The 11,502-nt window shown below is 40.2% G+C and overlaps 1 pseudogene; it reads left to right on the top strand.

Annotated features, from left to right (window-relative positions):
• The first annotated feature begins 4,097 nt into the window (after positions 1 to 4,097).
• LOC137231112 (suppressor of SWI4 1 homolog pseudogene) lies at positions 4,098 to 10,914 on the top strand (annotated as a pseudogene).
• Positions 10,915 to 11,502: the final 588 nt, after the last annotated feature.

The following is an 11,502-nucleotide window of genomic DNA, read 5'->3' as shown; positions in this document are numbered from 1 at the left end:
ATGGGCTCCAAGGCTGAGGTGGCTATTGCTGCTGCCATATGTCCAACTGCCGTCGACCAAAACCTACACTGGGTTCCCAATATAGCACCATCTTTTAAGGGATGGTCATTTAATTGCTTCAGAAAGGACAGTAATTCACCTTGAATGGAATCAACACGTATTCTGGGATTGAGTTTTTCTTTCCTCCTTACAGGGTTTTAGCCAGTACCATTCCCAAGGATTTGCTGTTTGGTTCGCATATGGGATTACACGTAAAACTGCATTATACTAAGGGATACATTTTATAGCTACTTTAGTTATCTATGGTGGCATAAAAATGCACCCAAATTTAGTGGCTTAAAAAAATAAACATGTATTTATTACACAGTTTTTTTGGGTCAGGAGTCTGGGAGTTGCTTAGCTAGATTGTTATAGTAGCTAAGGTTGTACTCAACATGTCATCTGAGGCTTTAGTCATCTGAAGGATTAATTGCATGTGGAGATCTATTTCCATGATGTCTCACTCACGTACCTGGTCAGTAAGCACTGGTTTTTGTAGGGATCTCAATTCCTTGTGACATGGAACCTGTATAAGGTTGTCTGGACTTCTTTGGACGCTGATAAGTGCTTCTGCCTGAGCAAATGATCTATTAGGGAGCAAGGTGGAAGGAGCATGTTAGTGGAATAGCTCTGGAAGTCACATAGTATCATTTCCACAACATCCTATTGGTTATATTGGTTAACTCCATGCAGTGTGAGAGAAGACTATAGAAGAGGATGAATACATGGAAGTAAAACTCAACAGGTACCATCTTGGAGGTTGGCCTTCATAAGAACCAGTAATGGTGAGGCAGTGGGTACAAGACTCTACTTTTCTTTGGGGGGTAGGGCGGAGAATTTTAATACGTTTTCCAAATTAAATGAAAGGACAAGACCATACTGTAGATACAAACTTAAGACAATTTTATGATTCTAAGACAATTTAGAATCATAAAATGTGAGGTGGACTAGTGAAATTCCATGTTTGGATTAGGAAAATTTTACAGTAATAATGTAGGTGCTTCCTTTTCTAAAACTAAAAAAAAGAAAAGCTATTGCATAAATTAAAGCATGTGGTCAAGGGATTCACTGGTCTTATCACTTACAATACTCCACAGAAGTACAGATTCACACTGATAGAGTGATGGAATGGTCTTTTGAAGGCAAAGATGAGGTTCCCACTTTGAGATGTTATGCTACAAGAATGATGCTCCATCCAACCAGGATGCAATGGCCTTATATGATGCTGTTTCCCAAACAAGTAGAATACCTGGGTTCAGTAGTCAAAGTATAGTAGTAGTAGCCCTACTTGTCATCATTCTCAGTGACCTGTTCGGGGAATCTGTACTTCATGTTTCCATGAATCTAGCCTCTATGGGTCCAGACTCTCTTTGTTACAATGACTTTTTCCTCTGAATTGCTCTGGTCAAAAAATCAATTCACTCTATGTATGGTTCTATTTCTAGTCTCTCAACTCCAATCAATTGACCATGTGTTTATCCTTCCACCAATACCATCATATCCTGATAACTGTGGCTTATAGAGTAAAACTTGAAATCAAGTAGTGTAACTTGTAACTTTTTCTTCCCAAAGAAAAAAAGGCTATTCTAGATCCAATGCATTTTTATGCACATTTTTAGAATCAACTTGTCATTTTCATGAGAAATCTATTTCGATTTTACTAGAATTGCACTGAATCTACGGATGAACTTGGAGAAAATGGACATCCAACTTAGCTTGGGTTCTGTGTGATATGGGTTCTGACACACTGATATTTACACCTATGAGATTTATTGGTGAGTCCTCTTGAGAACAATTCTTCAGGGGCAGAGATGCAGGTCTGGGCAACAGAACAGGTTGACCCATGATACATCTCCTACAGAGGCCACAGTCAATTGCTTTGAGAGCTCTGGAACGGGACCATATATTCAGAATTTGCTTGTGATAGTCACCACATCATACTAAGTCCACATTGTTGCCAAACAGACACTGATGAAGTTGTCAGAAAAAATAAATACAAAAGAAAATATAAAACAAATTAAAGTTAATACTGAGCAGATATTTGTAACTACAAATATTTTTAAAATCCTAGCTTCCACACTGGTAAGAAAATAAGCTAGCTGTGAAGGAATAAGCATTATTTAACCAGGTTTGTGAAGCATATGTTTCTCAAGCCTCTATTTCTTCTGTTTCTTTTTTCCAGACATCAATTCTCCTTTTAGTAATTTAAGAATTGACTAGAGACAATTAAGCTTGCAGCTGTTTATAAGAACTTGCATCTTGATTTTCAATGTAAAAAACTTATGTCATTTTATTTTCTCAAATTCCAAGAGAATAAAACATACTGTTACTGTTCCAAACTGGATTACAATGTGTCATGTTCAACGGTTTAGAAGGAATTTATTGAGGAGGTGATCACATAGTGTGTTTTATGATTTGCTACAAATTCTGTGGTCACAACATATTAGGGTAAAGTGCTTACTGAGCATTATTAAAAGTTTGATATTGTCACTTTGCCCATTGTTATAGAATCTGGTAGACAGAATGGTAATTCCCCAGAGAGCGATCTATCCCAAGGACTGCATCACTGCTGATTTATTTCCATTTAAGATGGTGTTGGTTGTACCCAGGGCCTGCTTATTTTCAATTATCGCTGTTGGAGGGAGACATCTTCTCTGCTCCCTGTAACTGGAAAATAACCTGTCACTTGGCATATCCCATTCTTAAATTCTGAACTCAGATATCATATCGTTCATGAAGATGTCACTTTATTTCTATTCCTCCAGTCCTTTTCTCTTCTGAATTCCAATATATTTATTTGTAGATGACTTTATTCCGTACAAACTGATTGCAGGCATCATATGCTAGGAATGTTGTTTTCTAATTAGTATCCTCCACAGTGTCTAGGAAAATACCATACATGAGACATTTAGTGACTCAATGAATTAATCTTATCCAAGGTAGGTAAACAGAGATAGTATATAAAAAAAAGAAAAAGAAATGTAAATTGGTTTATTAGAGTACAGTTTTTTCTATCCAAACAATATGTCAAAAATATTTGGGGTTAATACTTTTAAATTGAATTAAGGTATTGAAGTTGATTATAAATATGTGAAACAGGTGGCAGAGAACTTTGGTTACTAAAGACTGCAGAAGCTGAAATTCGTATTTTATGTAATAACAAATCCAGTATGTATTTCAATTACCAAAACAGCATACAATGCTGTTTATCACAATATGTTCACAATGCTGTTTATCACAATATGTTCAGATGTACTCTAATCAAATGAAGTAAATCGCTCGGTTAAAATATTTTCAGATATCTGAAATGCAACATTAGCCAATATTTTACAGGCAAAGATCTGTCTATAGCCATTTTGTTAAATGCCTAAGAACTGTTAGGTCTTCTCCAATTGGAAGACGTTTTCTGGAAGCCCAGACCTCTAGCAGTAGCTGTGCCGTCCACATTTGGAGCTTGGGGACCCTGACCCTCCTTCTTAGCCTCAGGTCTCACTGAATTCTGGAAACTATTCTGTCCACTTGCCCCTTCAGTCCTCAGCATAAAACTAATACAGGTTAGTCTCCTTTCAAAAAGTTCATTTCTAATGGAAAGCTGGGTCTCCTACTTCTGCCACCTACTTAAGCATCTGTAACCTGCTCCTACACTAACCTGTCTATAGTGGCTCTTCTATCAGAGATCATTGTCAACCTACTCAGATGTTAAATGAAGCCATGAATTTTTCCTTGTCCACTTGGATGTTATTAGCCCTACTCCTCTTTCATGGAACTATCTCCTTCCCTATTTCCCATGAATTTGTTCATCTTCATTCTACCCTTTTCACCGATACCTCCATACACATCACATCCTCTTGTTACTTTCTCCCCTCCCACTGCATAGTTCTGGCTATATCCAAAGTCACATTTTCAATACTATTTCAGCTTGAGTTATAACCTCATGGGAATGACTTCTAAATACTTACCATTACTAACTTTTAAACTTTGGCTTGCACTTTTGTCTGGTTGCTGGCTATCTATTTTTGATGCCATAAAAATCACTTCACCTACATCCTTAAGGCAAAATGATCTCACTGCAGCATCTCACAGCAGAACACAAACTTCAGCCCTTTTCTGACTGCCTAAGTTTAACACAGTTTTGTGCAGATGTTGAAAAATTAAAGACCATGGGTCAAATCCAGGCTGCCACCTGTTTGTATACAGCACGTAAGCAAACAATTTGTTAGACTTCAAACAGTTGATAAAACTGAGGGGAGAATAATATTTCATGATGTAAAAATTTTATGAAATTAAAATTGTCTATAAACAGCACTTTATTGGAATACAGCCGTGCTTATTTGTTTATATGTTGTCTATAGCTCCTTCTGTCCTATAATGACAGTAGTTGCAACAGACACAATATGGGTTGCAAAGCTTACTTACATCTGGCCCTTTTGAGAAAAAGTCAGCAGACTCCTGGTTTAATGCATGAAGCCTGAGTTTAAGAGTAGACGGACAGAGCTACATATAAATCTTAGAAAATCTTTTCACTAAATGAAATCTCAGAGAAAGTTACTTAGCACTAATGAGCCTTTGTTTTCTTATCTGTAAATCAGAAGTACCAACAGGCACTTCCTTCTATAAGGCTTATTTCATCTCAAGCCTGAGACTATTACCATAGACTTTTAATTATTTTCTCAGTTTCTTCTTCCTAATAGGTGTGGTGAAGCAATGGCAGACAAAATATATTTTAATATGGTATCATCTCAGAAACATTTCATAATACCTCTGTTGTTCAAGCCTGCTTCAGATTCAAGTGAAACAATCTAACCTTGAATTAATTTAACCAAGTAAACATATTAAACAACTGTATTTAATTTTAGAATTTGCTTTTTTCTTTTTATACACATAGTACATATAAGCATATATGGTATAAAATATCTATATAAAGTGTATTACACATATGGTGTTATAAAAATGGCTCCTTTAAAGTGATGTTGGAAAAACTGCCTTACCATCTCATAGTACTTACAAAAATAGAATCCAGTTTTATTTAAAGGCCTAAGTGCGAAAGTTACAACTCCCTGACAATAGAAAAACGTAGGAAAACCTCTATGACCTCCAGCCTCGTAATTTATGAAACAATTTTATTCTAACTCTCTACAACATCAGGTCATTGGCAACACAGAAGCCCCTTTTTGTTCCTCCAACAGTTTTTAGGGCACGGTAATTTTGCTTTCCTTGAAGTTGTTTTAAGATGCAACACTTTTTATGACAAGCCATAAGTACCCAATTATCTAAGATGAAGATTATATTTTAATTAATCCTCTATTTAAAAAAAACTTTGCACTCCCTTAAACTTCAAAGTATCTTTTGTTTTATTTTGTTAGTTTTTCTATATTCCTCATCCCCTTGACTATCTGTGCTGGGCTACACCCTGCAGGCCTGCAAGCCCTGTAGCTGCCCAGCCTCGAGACAGAAGAAAGAGCAGAGAGACAGCGACAGAGACATCAACAGCTTATTGGACATGGGATATTACATATCCAAACCCAAGGTTCTGGAGCGACAGCTCACCGTGGGCAGCAGAGGACAGGCAGGACACAGTAGCAATCTTTGCTACTTGGGGGAGAAGGAGGCTATCATTTATAGGGGGAATTGATTTCAGGTTGGCTCATCAGTTACCAGGGAAACAAGCAGCTGGGCCAAGCAGGTAGGTGGTTACTAATTAAGCCCCATAATTAAGAGGAGTCATGTGAGTGAAGCAGACACTGGTTGAGCAGGGAATGTACAGAGAGTAAGAGAACAACCATCTCAAGTGGCATATATACTGATATCTCTATACATGCTGATCTCTCTAAATTATATATATGCACATAGTATACATAAATATACCTATAAGTAATAGATGCATATATTGGACACATATTACGGATTCCTTATAGTAGCAAGAAGCAATCAATTAGATTTATAATTCACAACATGGATAGATCCTAACACAACATTTTTTGAATTAAAAAAAGACCCCTCCCCCTCCCCTCCCTCTCCCTCTCTCTCTCTATATATATATATACACACACATATCACTCAGTATATACGAGTTGATAACTTGATAACTCACTCTCTTGGTCCTCAAAGTCTACAGTCAAATAAGGGGAAATGGGAGTAAAAAACCAAAGCAAAATTAATGTATGTGTGTGTATCTAGCATATACAGTACATATGAGGATAGCAATAGGTTCATATTCGTAGGTACTATGGATCACAACCAAAAGGAAGTTTTAAGTACTTTGTAAAAGAGCTACAGATCATAAGACAAACTTCTGCCACGATGTTATGGTAGAAATTAACATAAATATGGAGCTTACATAGTTCACATCGAGTACCTAACTTGTATAGCCTAAGGTTAGTGCTAAGTGTTCCCCTATCATTTTATCAGTATAAATTCTAACAAGGACTATGGTGTGCATGCATTCAAAGGATACAGAATTATTCTTTGGAAAATTTGGCTAAGGTAATGAGATTTCAGGAAAAAATATTTAACCTTTAAATTGCTTAGGTATTTATTTATAGGTTACTTAGGTTTTCTTTTTATTACTGTGCTTACCTTTTTCCCTTTAATTTCATTTTAAGAAATGACCACTCTGCCCCTCCCCAAGGCTATTTCCACCTGTGCCCGTTTTAATTAAATCTATTATTGACTCAACTTGCACTTGTGTTATATAATTTCTCTTGTGTAATTGGAAATTGTTTTATTCAATAATTATCAAAGGGATGATTCAGAGATGCTGGCTTTACTGAAATGTGTGTGGAGGAGTGTTTCATGTAAAGCAGAGCAATCTTTTTATTTCAGGCTCCTTTCATTATATTAAGTTCCAGGAGCTGTTATTTAAACGAAGTTGAAAGAGAACCTATTTACTGGCTGGCAATCATAGACTGAGCATTTGGAGTTCTTGTGGTTTGATCTCACTGTGTATTATTTGAATAGAATGCATCAAGTGAAATATGGGGAAGTGCAAGATAAATAATTGGCAAACATAAAGGTAAAATACAAAGATGCTGTCTGCATATTTTGCCTTTGCATCATGGTCCTGATATATTACAAATGTATTCAAGCATGTGTTCAAAGTATTCAGTAGTTCACAAATAATTTAGTGAGTCAGAATTAAAGCAATGTTCCCCTCCAAAGTACTCTTGCTGACTTCATAAGGGAAAATTTCAATGTTGATAAATATAGAACTTTTAATAATAAAGTGTTGTTTCAACTATATATCTTTGGATTATATGCATTTTCTTGATGAATGTAACCAATACTTTTCTGTGCATTATGAAGTGAAGAGTGGGGGTGGGTAATAGTATTAAAATCCTTTTATGTTTTACAAAGTTCTATTATATACATTTACCAATAATCTTATGTGGGTGTCTGGGCAGGTATTATTACTCTTCTGACTCCAGTTAAAATTTCTTGCATACATTACACTGCCATTCTTTTGCTTTTTGAAAATATAACCAAATAAATGTGCAATTATTGGAGTTATCAAACAGTTTGTAAATATAGGCCCATGTGAACCTCTAGTTTGTGATTAAATATATTTCAAAGGGAAAACTGAACAAATTATGCTACTTGGCAGCCAAATCTATTTGTTGAAAAAATGGGTTATACAGAATGCTCAGGTGAACATTTCTGATATTAACACAGTTGCTGATTATACAAGGTCTATCTGACAAGGAAAATAACTCTTGTCATATTCTAAGATGCTGGGTGGGAAGATCAGTTGTCATATAGGCGTTCCCACAAAGAAACTTCCTGGATAAAGAATATGAAAGGAAAGAGAAGAGATATTATGTTAGTGGGTTCTTTAAAGTTAGTATATAAGAGCTGGAATACATTCTCCTTCAGAAATCAAACTAAAGTTTTCCAAGAGAGTGTGGCAAGAACGCCACTTTCTTAGGGCATTTAAAGAGGTCAAAGAGGCAAGATGATATTGATAGAGATGGGGAGGGGTGAGAGACAGTGGACTTGTGTCTGGGGACATCTTATGGAGTAGGTGCTTTCGAGTCAGGTTGACCTAGGTTTAAATCCTGGACCCACTACTTTTCAGTGATATGAATATAATAGCAAGATCAAACCAAACATAAAATTCCAAGTGATAGGCCAGAGCAATATGAAGTTTGCAAAGGAAATATTTGAAAACAAGTGCATGATTCTAGAAAGCCCCCCAAGGACATAAAAACATTGAAAGAAAGGCCTGAGAGAGGATATGTGAGGGTTCCATCTTTGGAGAGAGTTATATGTGTGCTGTGACTCCCACCCCAAAGCAGAGGGACGGGGGTGCCTGTGGCCAACCTCAGTTCTAATGAGAAGGGCTTCCATGGGATCCCGTGTAGAGCCCGGTGTTTTCTATAATTGTAGGGGAGTAACACAGTGAACTCTTTTGAGGAATATAAAGGCTATAGCTCTCATATCAGCTTGAGCCAACAAGGTGGGGACAGGAAGGAGAGAGGGGGCAAAAGGAGAAAGTGGGGGTGGAGAGAGATAGCCACTTGTACGTTGAGCCACAGAAACACTTAGTGATGCCAGAACAAGGAGGTGGAAATGGTTCATCAGTACCAGGTGTCTGTGATTTGAACAGAGCCAGTCTGAAGTTGTAAACAAGCAGGACCCTGCCGGGGCCTTCCCCAAACAGACTCCCCTCCCCCATGGCCTCTGCCTGCCTCTTCTTTGTAGGAAAACTTTAGCCTCCTAGGCCTTCCCGAAGTTCCAAAGAATGAATTTAATAAGAGAAGTGATAAAATGCAGAAACAAGGGAAAACAGTCAAGGAAGGCAAAATAATGACAGTTTAGTCATAAAACAAAATCAAGGACCTTTAGTTCCTTCTCAAAGACTATAGATAATATTCTGAGCCACATGCTTTGAGCCGTTTTGCTGATACTGAAATCCCCAACAGGTGAAAGAAGTTACGCTGCCCACAAGCAGGTAGATCCCAGACCGGTTGGAACCAGCAGGTTGACAATGTTGACTCCCAGTTACCTCATCACCAACCAATCAGAAGAATGTCCAGGAGCTGATCACACACCCCACAACCCCCAACCCCTCCCGCACCCCGTCTTTAAGAACCTTTCCCTGAAGGCCATCAGGGAATTTGGGCCTTTTAAGCACTAGCTGCCTGGACTCTTTGCTTGATGCCCTGCAATAAACACTGCAACTTTCTTTCCTCACAACCTGGTGTCAGTACATTGGCTTTACTCTGGGCAGGTGAGCAGAACCGAGTTTAGTTCAGTAACAAAGCCATTTTAAACACTGATCAAAAGAACACCTAAAAAAAACAAAAAACAAAAAATACCTGGAGGGGTGATGGAACCCACCCCCTGCCCCCAGCTGTGTAGAGCAGAATGGGGATGGGTGGATCCTGAATAAACCGCAAAGGTGATCAGAGACGAAAACATGTGCTCTGAGCATTTGTCAAGGTGAACGGATTTCAAGCCTCCCCACAGCAATGCCTAATTTAACAAGAACTATATTTTACTCTTATCTGTTCTCCCCAACATAGCCCATCTTGTACCTCTGTCGGAAACCAGAAACCTCAGTTTTCTCGTATTTTGAAAGCCCTATGTGTATATAGCACAGTGGATTACCGGTTACTCTTCACAGTGGTGCAGGAGGTGAGCAGAGCGTGCTGGAAGCGGCAGACACAGGCAACTTCGTGGGAGAGACTGCGAGTGTCGGCACTCAAGGCGGTCGCTGGATCCTAAGAGCACGCGCATGCGCCTGGGGGCACGCAGCTCAGGTATCGCGAGGCTCACGCTGCGCAGCCGCACTCCTTCGTGTTTAGCCGAGCTGCGGAGAGGCGGCAACCCACAGCTGCTCCGGCTGTTTGCACGGACTCGTGGAGCTCCTCACAGCCACCGCCTGCCTGCGGGGACGAAAGACAAACTCTTTGCAGGATTCTGTGGTACTGGCTGGGTCCTGTCGAGTCACATATTTACTGGTCTTGAGCAAAATGGAGACCAGTATTTACATTAAGCTGATGCACCTCCCTGGAGGCCCCACCTTGATCTTCCAGACGAACACGTACAAGCTGGTGGATGCTGTGGTTTCCTCGCTGTACCCGTGTGCTTGAGTGGCAGTTTGCCCATCCTTCCCTTCTGGTGCTGAGCAGCCTTGGCCCCCATGATGTGCACGTGAAGCTCATGGCCACCGTGTACCAGAACCTGTTTTTCCATCTATGTGCACAAGGCGAACGTGAACGCCGTCAAGCGCCAAATTCTCATCAACTACGGTCCCTACTCCCAGGAGCTGGAATCCCGCTATTTTAGCATGAAAGTTGTTGTGGGAGCATGTTGCGGAATGATGAAGCTTCTCAGGAGATGAGCTCCCTGCAGGACATGGGTGAGTTCTGGCCATAGGCGTGCGCCTTTGAGGCAGAGCTGGATTGCGAGCGCAGTGTTACCGAGCTGCCCCAGGCGGCTGCCCGGCGCTACCAGTACTGGGCCTCGCATAACCTGCAGCACATTAGGACCCAGGAGGGTGTTGGGGAGGGGAACATGCTGTCCTGCAGTTTCCTTCACAAGACTTTGGGCGAACTGCAGGCCACCCTCGTAGCCAAGAAGGAGAAGCTGCAGCTCAAGGCCCAGAGGGAGGACAGGCAGGCCCAGAACTTCCAGAACAAGTAGGAGCAGTGAGAGACCCGTTAGAAGAAAATCCTGGGGGCATGAAGAGGGCACGGGCAGAGGCTAGTGGAGACTGTGATGCTGAGGACCCCGGGGGAACCCCTGGAAGCAGAGGGAGCCAGCCAGCAGGAGGAGGGGCAAGGTGAAACCCAGTATTCCCGTCAGGCGGTGGGCAAGGAGCCTGACACCAGTCCCGAAGGTGCACAGACAGCCCGCCGGGCCCTCAGGCTATAAGTAACCGTGAAGGAGCTGAGGGCAGACCGAGGCAGGGGCCTACATGGTGACTGGAGGCTTCCAAAGACCACTACTAAGAGCATTTTTACTCTTGTGAGTTGTTTTTTTTAATTGGTGTCTTTTTATCTCAGTTTGGTGATGATGTACTTTCCAGTGGGAGGTAAAATGACAGATATATAGGCAAAGTTAACTTTTCTACAAACTCTACGGCTCCAAAAGTTTGATTAGATTCAAAATGATTTCAGCAAAACCTTATTATAAACTTAGACATTGTTCGGTTGGCTGTTGTCTCCCATTCTCTTCTTTAAACAAGGTTCTTAAGGATGGGTGGAGGACAGTGGGAAGAGAAAGGTGGAAAGGATGCCACGGCCAGGTGGAAACAAATGTAACCCATTTGGGGGCACACAGAGGTCAATCCTGGGTCCTAATGGCCCACTCTTTTCCCAGTAAATTCTCCTGGGACAAATAAAAAAGACAACTTTCTAGGAGATTCTAACCATGGAATAACACTATGGGTATTTAAGTTATCAACCCTCACTAAATGGCTCCTGAAGGCAACTGGATTGAAAAAGTTTTAAATCCTGTAGC

This window comes from Pseudorca crassidens, chromosome 9 (assembly GCF_039906515.1).
Source record: "Pseudorca crassidens isolate mPseCra1 chromosome 9, mPseCra1.hap1, whole genome shotgun sequence".
Taxonomy (NCBI): Eukaryota; Metazoa; Chordata; class Mammalia; order Artiodactyla; family Delphinidae; genus Pseudorca; species Pseudorca crassidens.
The sequence above is the reverse complement of the archived record's forward strand: the minus strand, read 5'-3'. Positions and strand labels throughout refer to the sequence as shown.